The sequence below is a fragment of the Condylura cristata genome, unplaced genomic scaffold (assembly GCF_000260355.1).
Source record: "Condylura cristata isolate star-nosed mole 26May11 unplaced genomic scaffold, ConCri1.0 scaffold00007, whole genome shotgun sequence".
NCBI classification, from domain to species: domain Eukaryota; kingdom Metazoa; phylum Chordata; class Mammalia; order Eulipotyphla; family Talpidae; genus Condylura; species Condylura cristata.
The window spans coordinates 31,639,313-31,660,246 of NW_004567108.1; positions in this window are offsets into that span (position 1 = coordinate 31,639,313).

Below are 20,934 nucleotides of genomic sequence, written 5' to 3' on the forward strand. Positions count from 1 at the left end.
ATAAAAACGCTTTGTTCTACTTTTGCTTCTCACAAAAAGCTGCTTCATTCTCAATATAACTAAAATACAGGCCCTCCCTGGTGGCGCAGCGGGTTAAAGCACTGCACTGAGAAGCTAAAGCCGCTTCGGCATGAGTTCGATTCCCGCCTGCCCCTGAGGTGACCACATGGCGTGGCAGACCTCTCCTGACTACCCGCTGCTCCCCTCAGCAGTATACTTCATTGATCTGCCTGTTCTGCTCCCCACTCTGTCTCTGGTGAAGCCTCTCACCGCCGCTGAGCCTCTGGCCTGTACCCCAGTTCTGTATGTACAAATAAATAAATTTAAAATAATAATAATAAAAAAATAACTAAAATACAAAACTTAAAATATGATCGGGACACATGCCACCCCTTTGCTAGTTTCGACTGGCATGCACACTTGCAGAACTTGATTATTTTCTTCTAGTTGCTCCTGCTTGCTCCTTACGGCAGCAGGAAGTGACAGGTTTCCCTCCAAGATTGCCTCCTGATCAGAGTCTAAAGACACCATGTGCTCCTTGTTAACTTGGTCTCTTTTAATCCTGAAAGCAAATTATGTTTGTTTAAAATACAAAAAAAAAAATTAATTCAAATGTCAGCCTTCAGTTCTGACTTATGAAGAGGCCAAGCATTGTAAAAAAAAAAAAAAAAAGAAAAAGAAAGAAAGAAAATGAGCTCTCTGTGGCCACAGCAAAGTTAAGGAATGTCACCCCAGAAAGGAAAAAAATTAAGAAAATGAAGTCCCCTCAGAACTAATCTGTTACAAACCTACTTGCTCAGTGAGAGAATACCAAATAGTGTCCCCTGGGTGAGTGAGACAGGACTTTCTCTGATTGAGGGTATTCATGTCTTTAAAGAAATAACGGGCTCATTAGCCTGCTGATAGAGGAGCATACGCGTGGCAGCTCCCTGGGCAGGTACTGGCTGTGCCCACGAATCTCCTTAAGAGGGGTCTGCTTAGTCTCACCCAACTTCTTCTGGTAGAGAAGGATGCAGCTGCTTTTCACAACTTGCTGTTTCTAAACATTTGAGACACACAATTAACTCTGCTTTGCTCTGATTCATGCCTTTCCAGTGACTTTTCTGATCAGAATTTGGCTTTCTGTGTCATTTTCCCAAGAGGAGAATCCAGACCTGAAGTTGCCTTGGTCATTATTGCTTCTCACTGAAGATGAACAGCTGTCATCCTGTGTCAGAAACCTGGCGCTCCATTGATGGCCATGAGCTGACGAGATAGGGTGTGCAGAGGTATCAGGCTCATGACTAGAATCACCCGAGGCAGGGTAACAGAGTAGTCCTCTGGCGAAGGGGAAGCTCCATGTTCCCTATCTCAACCTAAGAAAGGGTGGAGCTGGGCAGGGAGAAAAAGCTAGGGAAGACAGGTGAGGGAAGGGAGTGGATCAAGAAGGCCTGCAAAGGCACATGTGAAGAAGTTACACTTGCTTCTTGCTCTGAACTTGTACATGGACTTGGGGCATATGGGAGGAGACACGAACAATGGAGACATGGGTGAGAGGCCAGTGGGAGGCTGACAATGGCCACCTTAATCTTGACTTGAATTTTGATTTTGCTCAGTTCCTTTCAGACTTGCCTCGTTCCTTCTGTCCCTCTTCTATGGGTCCCCACTGAAAAGTGGCTTAGTCTGTGGTGAGCTTTTGGACCTCAGTGGTTCTGCTTTGAGCCAAACCTGTTTGGCTGGGCATTTACCACAGGGGGTAGGTAATTTTAGATATTTAGATATTTCAATTTTAATTGAAAACTATTTTATCTATGTTCTTTCTCTTTTCTTTTTTGCACACTAATTGTATTAAGTTATTTTCTATTGAAGGTCTTATGCATTAGAATATATTTTGTCTTGATGTAACACATGGCAGAACCAATTTGGAGCAGGCAGGTTTGGGGTTCCCAGACACTGTCCTCCTGCCCTCTAAGTTTATTGTGCCACCATCAGATTTCCATGTCAACCCCTTGACTGCCACCTAAGATTTCTGGTGACTTTAGATGTCCACTCCTGCCTTAGCTCTGCCCATCTAACCATTCAACAAGTCCTACGAACTCTCTTGTATTGCTTTTCCTGCTTCCTGCCAGGATTTAGATCCTCACTTCTTCCAAATGAGAAGAGACATGATGATATATGCATTTTTTTTTTTTTTTTTTGGTATGAGAAGAGGCTGCATCAGAAAGACTGGCCTGGGAAGAGTAAACACAGGAAGCCAGGAATCCTCTCTTGATCTCCTTATCTCCTCATGCTCTGCACTGGTGCCTGGGAATCTGCCTCATGCACTGCCTGGATGATTCTAACAGCAGCCACAAGTGTGGCTCCAAACTAGAATGACTCCTGGAAAATGTCAACATCCAGATTCTTGACTAGCTTCATCAAATCTGCTCTCTTTTGGAGTTGGGGTTGTGTCAAGAGCTTTAAAACTTTCTCCTGGCAAGTCTAACATTTGGTGAAGGCCTAGAACCACTGGCTCAGACCTGTGATTTCCAAGTCTGATAACAAGACCAGCAGCAACATCAGCACCCTAAGACCTTGTTCATACTCTAGATTCTCAGATCCTGCCCCAGATCCAGCAAATCAGAAATCCTGCAGCTGGGTCAACTGTAAATAAAAATAAGCCCTCAGGCTGATTCTAACATGCCATTTCATAGACTGGCTCCCAAAGCCTCCTAGTTAATTTCCTGTGACCAATGTCTGTGTTCCTCAGTTCATCCCCACAATAAGAATACTGACCCCAGACACAGGCAGTGACTCCATCTGCCCCGTGACATAGCCTTGCCTGCTACTTGAGACCTTTTCTGAAAATTCAATCCTCTACTCCAGGCTTAGATTTCACCTGGAGACTAGAGGAAACCAGACTGCTGTTTGATTCCCCCACACTATGTTTCTCTATCTTGCATGCTGCTCTTTTTGTAAAAAAAAAAAAACTGGAGAAGAGGGACTTTGCAAGTTTCAAAGATCCAATTCCTAACAATGCTCTTTTCCCATGCCTGCAAGTCAATACAGCTCTGCTAAGTAAGTCAGCGATTTGGTGCTAATTTTCAACTGACCTTTATTTAATCTATCACAGCCTCTCTATTCAACCCAGAACACAACACTCTTAAATCTTTTTTTGTTTGTTTGTTTGTGGGGTTTTTTGACCTCAAAACTCATCCAAATATTTATAGTCTTCTCAGTTTCTCACTAAACCATATATTCCATTTGGCATTGAGAGCTGCTGGGGACTGGGAGATGGGAAGGAAGTAGGGAGTTCTTGGTGTGGGGGATGCGATTTTAGTTCTTGATGTGGGTGCTGGCTATACATATTCTCTCCTGACAATTCGTAGAACTAGAAACAGGTGATTTATGCATTTTTTTGGCTGTATTTTTTTTTCCAATGAAAAGTTACAAAAGTTCTTCTCAAGCTATTTTATCCAGCTTTTCAAAATGTAATTTGGCCAAAATCTACTGAGTATTGAAATGTATTGATCATCTGAGGGAGAAGGATGCGTGCTTTCCCATTTTGCTCTTTCTTTTTTATCCTTTTGACTATGAAGCAGGAACTATCATTGCTTTCCCCCCATCAGGAAACTGAGTCTCAGAGAAACTAAATCTCTTTCTAAGTTCATATCGGTGATGGTGTGGCAGTAATAATAATAGTAATTAAACAATAATTTTGTTTTAGTCATCAAAGAGAAAGCAGTGAGTGGTCTTCTAAGTTTTCATACCGAACCATTTGTTTTCCTTTGTCGCCTTGCTGGGAGGGAAACTAATCAATAGTGTAAGTCATGTCAAAACACTGGGCAAAATGAATGGGGTTTGCTGAAAGCATGCCAGAAATTGGAGGTCTCCTCCATGCCTGCAGTTGTTACATTTTCCGTAGGATTTCAGGGGAAGGTCTGGAGAGCCAGAGTGGCAAGAAGCATATCGGGGGGTGTGGGCAGGGCTGGTGACGGAGCACTACAGCAATACTTCAATATTGTAACTCCTGGGTTAGCCTGTGCTACTGTGCACGTCCGAGTATCAGCTCTGGGTGTAGTCAACGCTAAAACAACGTAGTCTGAACTTGCATGCACATCATGAATGAAGATAGAGAAAAAACTTTTCTCACAAGTAGTATCTTCACTTTATGATGGGTTATCTTGACCATGATATGTAATTTGTTCAGAATGTATTGATTTTTCCTCACTGATTTCTACTGACCTTCTAATTACTCAACAAATCCTTGTGAATCCTTGTTTTTAGAGCAAACAGCCATTATCTGTGCACCTAGAGACAAGGATGACTTCACAATAAGCTATGTGTGGAAGAGCCCTTCTACATGGGTGTAAGACAGAAAATGAAAGAGGGGAAAAAGGAGGGGTACAAAGTGGATCAGCAGTAACCAATGTCCCTGGAAGAGTTGCCTGTCCTCACAGCATATAAACCAATTGTACATATTCTTGCTGCTTTATGTACAGTCTTCATCACAGAATAAATTTTGAATATGAGGCAAACTAAAATTATGTAGGACTAAGCAGTGGAAAAGAACTCAGATGTAGGTTAATCCAGCTTTGTTCTCAATTATTAATGGGCTTACAGGGGAATCAGGAACAATTTCATCTGGGACCAGAACAGTTTTTCTTTAAGCATTTTAAATCTACAACCATTTTGCTGTCTGGGAGTTTTGAGATAACAGATTCCAAATATTGTTTCTAACGTCATGTAGTATATACAAATGTTGATTTATAATGAGGTACACCTGAAACTCATATAATGTTCTAAAGCAATATTACTGGTAAGTAATATTAAGTTAGGAACAGTATTTGAAATCTCTGTTATCTCAAAATTCCCAGACAGCTGAGTGGCTTAGAGAAAAACTGTTCTGGCCCCAGATGAAACCCACATGTAGCTACTGATGTTCTTATATCCTCCAGCTACCAAATTAAAAATTTGAATAAAACTAGCAAGAGAGTAATTAAAGGAATAGTTCTCCAGATGAAATCAACCATATGGCTGCTTATTCAACAGTTCTCCCATTTATCTTTCTAAGATAACTCTGAATTTGTTTAAGTATGTACCTCCCCCTAACCCAGAGGATATTCTGATTTCTAGGTGCCACTGTCGAATAGAAATACAAAGAGCCATATATGTAATTTAGAAATTTTTAATAATCACATTTTCAAGAAAATTAAATGGTGGGCCCTCCCTGGTGGTGCAATAGGCTAGGAAGCAGCACTGCAAGCTAGCCGCTGCTACTTCAATGTGAGTTTGATCCCTGGCTCTGGAAGTGACCCACATGGTGCAGCAGACCTCTCCTGTCTTGCCCTCTGCTCCCCTCAGCAGTGTACTTTGTCGATCTGCCTACTCTGCTCCCCACTCTGTCTCTGGTGATCCTTTCATTCCCTGCACCTCTGTCCTGTACTCCAGTTCTGTATGCATAAATAAATACATCTTTAAAAAAAGAAAATTAATTTTACTAATATTTGATATAATACAACATACCTAAAGTATTATCTTGTCCATATGTAATCAACTATAGAAAGTGTTAAAGTAATATACCCTTATAATGCAGTGCAGGTTTACACTTACAGCACAAGTAATTTTGAATCAGTCACAATTCAAGTTGTCAATAGCCACATGTGGCTAGTGGTCGCCATATTCATTACAAAAGGCTATACCAGCTGCATTCCCCTGACAGCTGTGATTGATCTGGGACCTACAATGGCTCAGTCAGCCTGACAGCAAAGGCCTTGCCTGTGGGCAAGGTTTTTTGCTCTCTCTTTCTTGAAAAAGCAAGAAAAAATAAAGACCAGATTCATACTGTCAACTATCTTGGTACTGCAAGGTGAGCCAGTCTTTGGATGAAGAAAGCTGACATTGAATTTAACAGAGAGGAGAAAGATGAAGAACATAGATTTTAGGTGATATTACTGAGCTGCTAACTGGGAATTTGTCCAGACTCTGGACTTTCCATTTAATGAGACAATATTTGTCCTAATTGTTTAAGTTGACTTGTGTTACTGAAGTCCAAAGAATCCTAGCTAGATGTAACTTGGAACTAATATGTGTGCATTCTTTGCATAATTAGTATTTCCTCATAGTTATGGAGAGCTAAAGGAAGTGCTAAATCATATGGAATAAGAGGGGAAAAAACAACAAACTATATGGAAAGCATTTGAATCCACTGCATTAAGTATAATGTTTAAGATATATCATAATAACTGTACTGAAGAATCATCTGCAAAGCAAGTATATTCACGTTCTGTTTCAAAGTCAGACCTCTGATCTGAGAGCGAACACAGCCTATAGGTAAAACAAAAACAAAAAACCCTATCCTGGATTACTAGAATATTTTTGTTTTAAAATCTATATAAATTAGAAAGTGATGAAAATGAAGGGAAACATGTTCAGGAAAACTAACACCAGTATTGCTCAAAGAGAGACCTTTAGAAGTGTGTTGCTATTTTCAGTTTCCTACATAGTACTAATTAAAACATACATTTCAATTAAAATTAGATTGTGCTTTAGGAAGTGAATTATTAAATGACCTAGCATATTTTGACGTTTCAAATGCCCAAACTCCCAGGTTTGGAGGACAATGAGTCTTTAATGGTAATTTATTCCCTTCTTATCCTTATTATTGCTATATAGCTGGGAGCCCTAGATACTTAGTGGGCTCCAGGGACCCAGTGTGGGCGATTTTCAGAGGAGGATACCAATTAGGCAGTTTGGTTTCACAAAGAAGCAAAGATTGCCCTGAGGTGAAAAACTGCCTCAGAGGGGAAACCCTTGAACTTTAACTGTCTTTATTGCTAATCATTACAAGTCAGTAAAGGATTTGATCTCTCCCTTATCATTTCATTACCTCTACTCTTCAGTCTAAAACTCCCTAATTTCTCTTAGGCAACAATAAATAAGGACACCAAATTTACCATATATGTAAAGTCAAGTGAACACTTCTTATTAGTTTTAATAGCACTTCCACTGCTCCAAAAGTTGTGATGGCCTAAAGTTGACTGTCCCTAGAGATAAGTATCTGAAGATTTTGTCTAAGGTCCTTAATGGGTGTTTTCAGGACAGCATAATTACCTGGTGCTCCCTAACACTGAAGAAAAAGAAAACCCCAGTCTCCTCAAGGATATTGCTTTAATGAATAGTTAGTTTCATGTTTGACTCACATATGGATGTAAAGAAGAACAAAAACCAAAACCCAATCACCACTTAATTCACATTATCCATTTTTTTTCTTTCAAATACTTCGTTCAACAAGTTTTTAGCATTAATTATAAATTAACGACAGGCCTTCAATACGAGGAACCTAGTGTCTCATTGTGAGTAACACAGTTCAGTCTGGAGGGACACGCAGAAGGGAAGGTGGTAAGAGGCAGAAAGGACAGAGGTAACCCAGGAAGGGTTACCTCTGCATATCTGAGGTGTCCCTGAGGCTTATCTTCTGTGTTGTGTATTACTCAACATTGGCGATCTACCAATCTACTAAGGTAGATCTCCGTTCTACTCTTCTTTGAATCTCACTGAACCACCTTTCTGGTATTTTAACAGGACTGGGAATCCTAATGTGCTGACTGGTTTCATAGCCTCTACCCTTCGTTTATTACTTGAGCCAACTGTAACCACAATGCAAATATATTGGGGGAAAGCTCATATTTTAATTATATAAGCATACAATTTAATCAGTAGCCTTTTTGGCACAGTTCAGAAGCCTGTCACACAGAGCGGATGGTGAAGCTACGTCTGGAGAGTTCCTGGAATCTGTCCATCTGACCAGGAGTTGCCACTTCCCTGGGGCAAGAGTTCCCTGAGGCTCTTAAACTCTGGATAAGTCAATGGGCACCACTGTCTGCAAGATTCTAAAATGGCTTCAAATTTGTAGCACTTTACCGAGGCCTATTATCAGAACCACCTATTAATTTTGATTTAGGTGGGGCCTCTCATCACAGCCAAAAATGTCTGCCAGCATAAACATGTGGCTCTTTTTTTTTTTTTTAATTTTTTTAAAAAATATTTATTTATTTGTACAGACAGAACTGGGGTACAGGCCAGGGGCGGTGAGAGGCTTCACCAGAGACAGAGTGGGGAACAGAACAGGCAAATCGACGAAGTACACTGCTGAGGGGAGCAGCGGGTGGGTCAGGAGAGGTCTGCCACACCATGTGGTCACCTCCGGGGCAGGCGGGAATGGAACTCATGCAGAAGTGGCTTTAGATTCTCAGTGCTGTGCTTTAACCCGCTGCTCCACCAGGGAGGGCCCAACATGTGGCTCTTTTAAACATATAAGTTCAGTCATGTGGATTGCCACCTCCTTTCTTTCACTCAGTATTATTACTGTCTAGATATGTGACACTCAGTTCTGTAGAAGTTTCGCTGATTTCAGACTGGTTCCTTAAAAAAGAGAAGGAGCTTTTTCTTTACTTGAAAAAAAGTAACCATTTTGTGTTTGCAAAAGTCAATCTTTAGTCATGAGAACATTGTATTATATGCCAGTCTTGGGCAGTTCGGACCCTAATGCCAGACAGGCTGGTTTTGAAACTCAAGCTTTGGTATTAAATGCATATTGCATTTTCTGTGGTTCCTTCATAAGTAAAATGAAATCTTTAAAGGATCTACATGTATGTGATATGAATGTATGATATGTTTATAGAGTTATTATGAGGTTTAAATAAATTAACACAGTTAAAGTACCTGGAATATAGTATTAATAGTATTATGTCTCAATACAAATAGAGTTATATGCTACTTGGTCAATAATTTGAAAATCAGTGAGTAAAGTAATGTGAACACATAATCAACTTGGAAAAGCCTCAGGGAGTCACCTTTTTTGGAGAGCCACCGTTCACGTGTCATTTTGTCTAGTCTGTCAAATTTTTCTCTAGTGTGAGACAGATGCTGTTTCTCTGATTTGAGTATCAAGTAGTAGGTAAACAATTGTATGTAGGTTTTTATGTCATGATAAAAATCCATGATTTTAAACATTAACCTTATGCTGATACTTATGTAGGAACTAGTCTAGGGAAGAAATTACTCATTTTTAATCCCATGACCATTAAGTGAAATAGCAGGCAGTAATTCTAAACTAATTTAATTCATTGAGTGTGTGTTGGAGGCACAGTGGTGAGGATAGCTGTCTTCCAATTTAATTAATTTGTTTCCTTTTCTTTTACCAACTCCTTCTACTGTCCTTCCTTGCCAAGACCCGATAATTCAATTTATAGAAATTAAATGTGAAGCAATCACTCTTTACCAATATCTTGAGGTGCAAAGCTTATTAATGATTGTTTGGGAAAAGCAAGTTGTGTCACAGAGGACATGGCAGACACATCCCTTCCAAAATGCCTTCTGTTATTATTTGTCATGAATAATATGCCAAGTGATTGCAATATTAAAACATTTTTATCCTTCCCTGAATGTTCCCCAGATTGGACTACGCTTAGTACCGGAAGGCTGTCATGTGATCCAAACTATGACCTTTGTCACACATTATGAGGAGAGGTCCTAACTGGTTTCAGATCCTCTACCATTAACCTCAAGAGGAAATAGCTGCACCTTGACTTCAACCACCATAATGCACTCCCATAACATTCACAGGAAAGCCCCAACTCTTTTTCTCATTTTTTTTTTAATTTTCTGCTTCCTTTTTATGGCGAAGGATAGGTTTATCTGATAAATACTATAGGTGTGTGAACAAATTATATATTCCGGCACTATCAGGAAGCATTAATATACAGAGCGCTCATATATCTATTTGATCTGGTTGATTATTTTCAGATCTTCACTGTCCTTCCTGAATTTCTGTCTAGTAGTTTTATCAGTTGATGAGAGGGCATTAAGTTTCCAACTATAGCCGTGGATTGGTCTATTTCTCTTGTCAAGTCAATTATTGTTCTAAGTGGTTTGAGCTATATACATTTAACATAGTTATATCACCTTGCCAGGTTGTTTCTTTTAGAATTTAGACCACTTATATGCCAGGTAATTGCTATTTTATTACTACATGGTATTATTTGTTTTTTGTTATGGTTTCTTTCTATTATATAATTTTCATTTGCCGTGTTTTATATGTTCTATTACCTTGCTGAGATTGTCTATTTTCTATTTGTGTAAGGTAATTTATAATTGCTTATTGACTGGCTTTTAATTGTTTAAAGATGTTTTGTCAAATTCTAACATCTGATTCACCCTGCTATTAGCGTCAATTAATTGTCTTTTATCATTAAATTTGTGATTTCATGGTTCTTGGTATGAGGGATGATTTGGGGATGTATCCTGAACTTTTAGGCTATTATTGTAGAATATTCTGGGACCTAATCAATTTTGTTATTAGATGCCTGTTAGAGATTAGCATCCAGGCAAAGTCTATTTTCCTAGGCTGTGGTTTTGATTCAGAGCCACAGCAGTGCCCCAGTGCTTGCAAATGTTCCTTAAGTGGTAGAAAAAACTTACCAGTTAGGCACCTGCAGGCAGGGAAGAAGTCCTTGTGAGGCAGGAAAAGACCAATTACTGGGTCAGGTGGTCCTTGTGGAAGAATCTCCCTGGCTGGGTTGCCCCTCGTTGCTGCCCCTGAGTTTGGGGTAATTTTCAAGCACTGCAGGGAAATAAAGTGATCCCTAGAATAAGGCTACTTTCGGTGGGATAATCATATGCAGATGCCCCAGCCAAGTGGTTTCTGGGTAAGTGAAATGAACCTCTGGGGAGAGAAGCTTCCTAACTGGTTTACTGAATGTTTAAATAGTACCTACCCAACAAGGATAGGAGAGGCCAGTTAAGTTTATTTCTACATGTTTCCTCCATGGACAGCAGCGTCCCACTGACAAACATGTCTCTTACTGTAAAGCCTCATTGATATAATAGGATATATATATTTTTTATTTTCATGGCTATATAATTTTTGAGTTTGACTCTCACTTGAGAGTAGATAACAGAAAACAGAACAATAAAGTGGCAGTCATAACCCTCCTTTAAGAAAAAATATAAAATTACAAATATACAAAGGTCCTTTGAAAGAACCCATGAAGGCCTTCCCTGGTAGCATAATGGGTTAAGACGCAGCACTGTAAGCCAGCCGCAGCAGCTTCAGTCTGAGTTGGATCCCCACCTGACCCGGAGGTGACCCACATGGTGCGGCAGACCTCTCCTGACCCGCCCAATGCTCCCCTCAGCAGTGTACTTCATAATGGATCTGTGTGTTCTGCTCCTTGCTATGTCTCTGGTGAAGCCTCTCGCCTCCCCTGCAACTCTGGCATGTACCCCAGTTCTGCATAAATAAATCTTTATTAAAAAAAAAAAGATGAAAGATCCCATGAAAATGAAACTAGCGTTCTTTAACTTCATTTTTTCCAACTCTAAGGGGGCTTACAAGAAATCACTTTTCTTTCCATTGTTAAAGGAATTTCAGACAACAGCAAACAGAAGAAACACTGGTGATTTTTAACATAAACTATAATGTAAATGACAGACAAAATTAAACCTAAAGGTAACGAGAGAACAACAAAAATACTAGTTCAATTCAGTCAGGACATTACAAATTAAAGTAGTTTACCTAAATTATTAAAGTTTACTTATAATGAAGTACATCCAGTTGCATGTCCCTTAAAACTGGGCTATTTTCTGGAAATGTGTCAGCTAGCAATTTCCTCAGACTGTGAATACCATAGCATATGATAATACTTCTGACTTTGGTCTTGATCAAATTGATCCAAAGATACGATTCTGTGTCTGGCCTTACAATCCATGTCAACAAAAGACTCTATTGCTGATGTAAGCCCTTCTAGAATTGTTGGCAATGTCCTTGATTTCAGGGAAGCAGAGGCTTCACCAGAAACAGAGTAGGGAGCAGAACAGGCAGATCAACAGGCAGTACACTGCTGAGGGGAGCAGCGGGCGGGTCAGGAGAGGTCTGCTGCGCCATGTGGTCGCCTCTGGGGCAGGTGGGGATCAAATCTGTGCTGAAGTGGCTTTAGCTTCTTAGTGCTGTGCTTTAACCTGCTGCACCTCCAGGGAGGGCCCAGGAAGCAGATTTTTTAGCTACTTCTTTCACTTTGTTCTTTTTCAAGATTGTAGCTGTGGTGGAATGGGACATGTCTGTCTGGTTAGCAATAAGCACCACTGATTTTCCACTTTCATAGTCTTTAACTGCTTTTCACTTTGTTTCCAGATTGATCCTATGAATTGGCTTCTTACTGGCAAACAGTTACAATGGATTTGCATGCTTAGGTGGCACAATGAACAACAACATGAGATTAAATCAAGCACATGGGAAAATGATGCTATCTAGAGACATGGTAATATGACATTGTGAGGCTGCTGTTAGCATAAAATGCTGCAGCATTACAATGGATACACTGTCAACAGGCAATAGGAATTTGGCGACAACCATTGTTAGACATGCAGTGTGACACAGAGATAGTCCATTGTTGACTGAAATGTCGTTCTGTGTTGCATAACTGGAGATTCTGCATGTCATTAGTTTGACATATTAGCTTGGCTGCCACCAGAACTAACATTTGATTCTATGCTGAGTTAAGGAGTTTCTTCAGCTTCTGACATGGAAGGAACCCAAACCTTCCACTTTATTTATTTATTTTTTGTTTTAAATCAAAGGAAGCTGAAATAGAAGCATAGTGATTGAGGCAAATAGCAATTTGAGGTAAAAGAGAGGCTGAGGACATTAATGCAGTATCCACAGCCTCAATTGAGTTTCTATTCATCTCCGTCCCACACCACATTGTCTATCCAAACAGTCATATGGTGCCTGGTATAATTACTTGTTTGATGTTATTCTTCCCAACTAGACTGTGAACGTTAGGGCCCATCCAACTCCTTCCTGGTCTCTACTCAACACTTGCAATGTATCTGGCACATAAAAGGGGTCAATTAATTGTATGGTGGATTCACTTTATGAATGAATAAATTAATTGAAGGAAACTTGGCTCTTGATGGAATCCTTCACTTGGCAGGGCATCTCTCTATTCTTCTTTTCTTTATTTCACTGATTTCTACATCAAGAATTCCTCCTGCTCCAGATGCCCAAGGCTGGATGATTTCTCTTTTGAGGAAATTCCCTAATAAAAATTTCCTTAATCAGAACCAATATGACAGCTAGTCTGAATTTTGTCCTTTGCATCACTGGCATCTTTGCAATATATGAATAATAGGTACAGAGCAAGAGAAATGAAAAATATTATCAATCAGTCTCTGTTTAACTTAAGTGGATATCTGTCCAAGTTACTGTAAAACATCTGATATGTTCACAGGGAAATTCAGGGACTTGTGGTCTCTGAAATTGGTATTTTTGTTTATTTGACATGTTTCCTATAGTCACTTCACTAGTAATTTTGGAGTCCCAAGGTAAGAAGGATCACTTCTCTTTGAGTTCAGTAATTCTGCCATCTAAAGTTCTAAGAGATAAGCCATTGCTTCTTGCTTGTCTTCAGAAGCAGCTTTGTGAACTATCCTTTCTATTTTCAGAATGTATATACAATGCTAGAGAATCTGTGTGCAATTGTGCCAACACTTAAGCTTTTATTTCTTTTAAAGGACCTATTCTATTGCATGTGCCTTTTAAATGTATGTCTTTTTAATGTGGGTTCAAAGTACCACTTCTCCCTTTCACGAAATTGCAGGGTTGAATGCTGTGAATTTGTGGCTATTTATATTCCCAGTGATTCTGACCCTGAATAATTTTTCTTTTCGTCAACACCCCCTGTTCTTCATTGTCATTCCTCCATATTATTCTGATGCCCAGTTTTGTATTTCCTGCCAACCATTTTCTGAGATCACTTATGCGTATGTTCCATCTCTGGGAGAAATTAATGAGAATTAATTCTCCATAATTGTGACTATGGATGATAATAAATGCTTCTCATTTAAAATGTTGCAGCTTGGGTCTCCCTGTTGGCAAGGGGTTAAAGATAGCACTATCAAGCTATCACCAGCCACTGCAGCATGCGTTTGATTCCCGGCCAGGGAGCTGACCCACATGGCACAGCAGACCTCTCCTGTCTTGCCTGCTGCTCCCCCCAGCAGTGTATTTCAGTAGATCTGCCTGTTCTGCTCCCTTCTTTGTCTCTGGTGAATCTTCTCAACCCCCATCTCTGGTCTGCACCCCAGTTTTTGCATGCATAGTAAATAAATCTTTATAAAAATAAAATGTCGCAGCTTAGCAAGAATCTAAAATTTACTGGGCATGATCTTTTAAGTGTGATCCTGAATTATAGACAGTATTATATACCAATGTTACCTCAATAAAATAAGAAAATATTTTAAAATGCTTTCAACAGATTGTTTAGTGCTTACAAAAAGATGATATTCTTGTTTGAGATATTAAACAGTCTCATTTTTAACAATCAGATAGGCACTACATGAAATACATGAAGTAAGTTCATTTAGAAGATAATGTGTTCAGTGTTTCTTTTATATACCTAGAAAAACTGAGACGTAATATATATACCTTAACATTCACACTCAAAGTATATGTATATACTTTGAGTATATATATGTATATATATAAAATTTTTATTTATTTGTGCTTACAGAACTGGGGTACAGGCTAGAGGTGCAGAGGGGTGAGAGGCTTCACCAAAGACAGAGTGGGGAGCAGAACAGGCAGATCAATGGAGTACACTGCTGAGGGGAGCAGCGGGCGGGTCAGGAGAGGTCTGCTGCGCCATGTGGGTCACCTCTGGGGCAGGCAGGAATCGAACTCATGTTGAAGTGGCTTTAGTTTCTCAGTGCTGTGTTTATCCGCTGCACTACCAGGGAGAACCCTCAAAATATGTAGTTTTTGGCTTTTGGTATGCTCACAAGATTGTGCCACCATGAACATTATCTAACTTACATCATCCTCAAAAGAAACTCTATATCCATAGGTAGTTACTTTCCAATACCCTGTTCCCTTTGTCCCTGCGAATCCCTAACCTTCTCTCTCTCTCTCTCCATGAATTATTCTGGACATTTCACATAAATATATATGGAATGATATGTCATCTTATGTGTCTGGTTTCTTTTTACTAAGCATAATGTTTTCATGTCATCTGCATTTTATTATATATCAATACCTTACTTTTATGGATGCATAATAATCCATTGTATAGATGCACTCAGGTCTTGTATATACATTCATCAGTTGATTGGCACTTGAATTTGTACTTTTTTGGTTATTATGAATACTTGGTTATGAATATTCATGTGCAAGTTTTGTGTGTGAACATATGTCTTCAATTCTCTTGGGTATATACATAGGAGTGGAATTGCTGGGAAACTATATTTAACCTTTTGAGGCCCTGCCAAACTGTCTTCAAAGCAGCTGTACTGTTTTGCATTCTCATCAATGTCATATGAAAATTGCATGGGGCAGAGTTAAATAGTCAAGGAAGACTTTCTATAAGACGATTATATTAGGAGAGAGACCTTGAACTCAGCTCCAAACATAACTGGGGCAACTCCAGACATAACCAGCTGGCAGAGTGAGGGAGTCAACAGATGGAAATTCATTTAGGGATCAAGGTGGGTGATTCTTGCTAAGCTAGATCAATCATCTAAGGCTGGCAGGTCAAGGGTGAGGTCTAGAGGGGGAATGAGGGTTCAGAGGAGCTTCATTTAAGGTGACCAAGAAGGGAATGTTTGTCACCAGTAATATATAGGTGATCGAATTTTTCCATGAACACTTGTTATTTTCCATTCTTTTTGTATTATAACGCCCTAGTGGGTATGAAGTATATTATCTCATTGAGGCTTTGATTTGCTTTTCTCTAATGAATAATGATTTGAATATCTTTTCATGTGCTTGCTGACCACTTGTACAGCCAAATTTTCCACTTTTTAATAAGGTAATAAGCTTTTATAATTTCAGAGTCATCAAAATTCTTTATGTGTTATGGAAAATAGATCTTACCAGATGCATAATTTGGATTTTCTTTTCATTATTTTTTGACAGTGTTCTATGAAGCACAAAAGTGGGTAGTATCATAAAGGCTGGCTTATTTTCTTTTGGTATTCTTATTTCATTTGCAATATCATTTTTATACAATTAACACAAAATAACAGGAGTAATAATCTCAGCAAATGTTAATATGCATTAAAATCATTTGTGAAAACAATGATTCCCTCATCCTGTTCTAAGGCACTCTGGTTTAGCAGGTATGGATCTAGACTTAGTAATCTGCATTTTTCATAAGTTCAGGAGGTTCTCACATAAAGGGTCTAGAGATCAGAGCATGGTCAAGCCACACTGTCTTCTAAGAAAGAGCCTACTTGAGAGACCATCCAGTTTATACCCTGTAGTGGGCCCACCCCTGGGTGATTTCCAATAAATCATGCCCTAGTGCTTTCTCTTCCTTTGAGCAGATGGAACCTGATTTACTTCTAATCAACAGATATAGCAAAGATGAAGTGTTGTCACTGGTGCAATTTTTTTTTTTTTTTTTTTTTTTTTTTTGCATAAGACTCCAATTTAGAGAACTAGAGAGAGAGTCTCGTCCTGTCCATGAGAAGCAATCATGGTATACAGAGAGGGCTGGGAACCTGTGTGACTTCCTGTGCTGACAAACAAAAAGAAGTGATGGCCTTCAATCATTCAGCTTCCACAGGAACTCCATTCTCTCAATCTGAGTAATAACAGAAGAAGATTCTTCTTTATTCAAGCTTCCCAATCAAGCCAACACATTGATTGTAGCCTGATGAGATCCTGGGCAGAAGCTATGCAGAACTTCTCTGATCAACAGATATGTTGACATAAATGTGATGTTTGATGCCACTAAATTTATGGCAATTTGTTACATAATTGGAAAATAATACCTTTCAAAACTTGAACTTTGAAATCTACACCACCCTTTCATAAATGCAACCATAAAGTTTTGTACTCCTTTAATGTTGCATAAAATAAAAACTACTTTGACCAAAAATAAATAAATAAAAGCAATGGCATAAGAAACTGCTTTACTTTCTGAATCTATAAGGCTTTCGATCTAATTTGATATTTGCCTGAATGTTCAAATGAATTTTAAGTAGATTAAGTGACTTGTCCAAAGTCACAAAGTTTGTTGTGACTGTGACCATCATATGCTCTTTCCTTTCTAAATAGCTCCTTCAATCTTCTGGACTAGTTCTTTCAGTCTTCTGGATGAATAAGACCAAGTTTAAGGTAATGGAGATTATTTTCCCAAAGGGAATATAATGACAAGTAGCCTGAAAAGAATTCTTCCAGTTGGTAAATATTTTAATAGGAAAGGTCTGTTGATGTATAAATATTAAATCACATATAATTGCATTTTAAATGTCATCTTTAGTGCAAAGATTAAAATGACTTGAAGTCAGTGCTACTTGAGAAATGCTTTCATATTAAACAAAATTAACCAGCCTAGTGTCTGGTTAAAATATCAGTTGGGGGCTCTCACTGGTGGCACAACAGGTTAAAGCACCACATTATGAAGCTCTACAAAGCCACTGCAGCATAAGTTTAATCCCCCCGACCAACGAGCTAACCCACATGGCAAGGCAGACCTCTCCTGACTCACCTGCTGCTCCCCACAGCAGTGTATTTTGTCAACCTGCCTGTTCTGCTGCCCACTCTGTCTCTGGTGAATACTCTCACCCACCACACCTCTGGCCTCTACCCCAGTTCTGTAAGCACAAATAAATAAATATTCAAAAAATATATCAGTTGGGGGCACTGGTTATAGATATACATCTCCAACTTCCTTAGCAGGAACCTGGGAAATCTGTGTGTTAAGTAAATGCCCAGGCAAGTCTGATATTTAGGTATATGAGAGAGGCTGGATAATATGAGAAATGTTTGTTAACCGAGTAATTAACAGATAAATTTATGTGTAGGTATTCAACTTTTTAATTAGTAATATCCACACTCAGCTTCCATCTTCAATTTCAGGGGCAGTTTAAGGGAGAACATCTGGAAGGAAACAGCATTGATTAAGGATAGAAGAAACTAAATGTGCTACCTTCATCATGCAGTTAACTTCTAACTCCTTTTCTGTTTAGAAATAAGAGTTATGGCTAATGATAATATTTATATTCATAATATAGCTTTGGGATTTACTGTTGTTAATAATGTTAATGAAACTGTCCCACCTGCCCTGAGAAGAGGACTAGCGAGGGGCGACTGGATCCTTCTCAGACTGACAAAGTGGTCAAATAGGAAAAGGAAATGAAAGGAAACACTCAATGGTTTCTCAGTTTTTAATAATCTAACATCATCAGAATTTAAATCCCCTGTGGATTAACTGAATGGTCTACAAAAGAAGATTTGGAGGTCTTTCTTATTCTTTTCTTTTTACCCTGTCATTGATTTCTGAGATCTTGTGGCTAGCAAATAGGTTTTACCAATTTTGATAAATTAGTTGCAAATGAATCAGGAACATGTGTGAACTATACATATTTATGATTTTAAATAAAGGAAAGGCAATAAGAGAGTGGCAATGTCTAAATATTTCCAATAGCTTGTGATATTTTCAGAAAACAAAACATTTCCACTGCTACGTCTAACTTTAATGTATTTATATAATGTTCACTTAGCCTCAAACACAAATTAACAGAAAGGCTCATATTGCAAAATAACTTACACTTTTAGTAACTCATGGTCACTTGGTTGGTCTCTATTCTTTTTAGTCAATCACATATGCTAATGTTCATTCCCCCCCTCCAACCTCCCCCTAATCCCCTACCACATTACAGGAATAGCACAAAGGTGACTATTCAAAGTTCAGTGCCTATCAATTCCCACATCTGACATATTCCGCCCGTCAGTAGTCTTTAATAAATGCAAACAGTACATAGAATTCTGTGTTTCTTCATATATTCTCCTATGTATGACTTAAAAATTACCAATTCTTTTGTCTATATATAACAAGCATTTTTGAAAATTGATAAATTGATGCCAAATAGCCTATTAATTCTAAATTATTCACTTAACTTCATGACATAAGTCCTGCAGGAACTATCATTACTTAGAATTTTAAAAAGTACAGACTGGGCCCTCCCTGGTAGCGCAGGGGGTTAAAGCACAGCACTAAGAAGCTAAAGCCACTTCCGCATGAGTTCGATTCCCGCCTGCCCTGGAGGTGACCACATGGCATGGCAGACCTCTCCTGACCCGCCCACTGCTCCCCTCAGCAGTGTACTTCGTCGATCTGCCTATTCTGCTCCCCACTCTGTCTCTGGTGAATCCTCTCACCCTCCGCATCTCTGGCCTGTACCCCAGTTCTGTATGAATAGATAAATAAATCTTTAAAAAAAAAAGTACAGACTAATTTTATATCTTGAGACAAGGTTTTAATGCCTGTCTAAGAAAAAAATTCAGGTAGTCAAAGTGTCCCTTAAAAATACCTTCTCAGGTTATGGAAACGTTCTATTGTATACAATCATTACACAATTCATTAGCACACTAGAGCTTGTGAAGTGCTTAGTCAAACTTAAGGAAAGAATAAAATAGAGTTATCATGCAGAGATTTCAGTAGCCAAGACCCTTCTGCTTGCAAGAACCTGTGAAATTCCTATGGACCAAGGGGGGGGGGATGGGTAAAACATTCTAAAGTGCTGCTCTTTGTAAGCATTCTTTTTTTAACTAATTTTTGCTTTTTAACTAATGTTTGGCTTTTATAACACTTTGCATGTTTTAAGAGACATGTTTGGGGTGAGCTCTTAGATAACAGTGAGGTCACCTCTTAGAAAGGGCCAGTTTATCTACACTTCAGCTGAAGTACCTTTAAATTGGAACTCTGCTGATTTAATTAACTTGGGTGACAAAGGCAATTCAAACAACGTTAACTTTTTGCTATTTTGTTATTGCTAGTAGTGAAAAAGAAATCAACACAAAGAAAAATATTGCAGATAGGGATATAATAGCTCTTGGTATGCAAACAAACAACAACAAAGTTCACCCTGGAAATTGAAGTCATGTTTAGGAACACAGATGCAAGAAGCAGCCTGAGAATAGATCATGACGGGACTTCTCAAATTTCCTAGTGCACACAAGTTATCTGGAAATTCACTCAAATGCATAGTGGGGTCTCAGATTTTGCATATCTGACAAACATCAGATGATGTCACTCTTCTAATGTCCAGGTCACAACACTGAATGGCAAAGCTGGAGATGACTCATTGGGACCAACATCCAGAGATGCTGAAATCACATTAACGGCAGGTATAGACTAAAGGATAACAGTAATTACAAACCAAAAACTACAAACTAAACAATGGCATTAAGCTGATCCATTATTTTATGATATCATAAGGGATAAGCAGTTGTTACAGTCTATGTTTTCATAAAGTATTATTTTTATAGTCACATTGTCAAATCCAATACTAAACAGAAACCATAAGAGAGGGTTTTCTTTAGAAACCAGAAGCCAATGTGATCCAGATTATGGAGTTTGTACAGGGTAATAATTTTATGTCAGAGATACTAATGGAAAAAGATGACAATGAAAGCAACTTGTGAAGCATGGGAGGTTCATAAACTCTTTACATGAAACAACTTCTTCACCTGTGAGTTGCTATTGTTGATTAATGTTAGGCTTTACTTTTATGTTCAGTAAGTGGTCATTTTATGATGGTGAACTAGACTTGGAGGCAATAATAAAACCAACAAAACACCACTGTTTTAGAAAATTCATTAAGATAGCTATTCCATATACAAAAGACACAACAAACTTCCATAGTTATCAACAAATTGATCAGAATTCACTGTTTTTTGACTGAATGTACTTAACAGTTCAATTAAAATAATTCAATCAAACAGTTCACTCTGTTCAAAATTCCTTTTCTTAAAAAATTGATTTTTTTATATATTCAGAACAGGGGTACAGGCCAGAGGTGCAGGTGTGCAGTGAGAGAATTCACCATACTCAGATTGGGTAGCGAACAGGCACTTTGACAAAGTACAGTGCTGAGGGGAGCAGTGGGCAGTCAGGAGAGGTCTGCCGC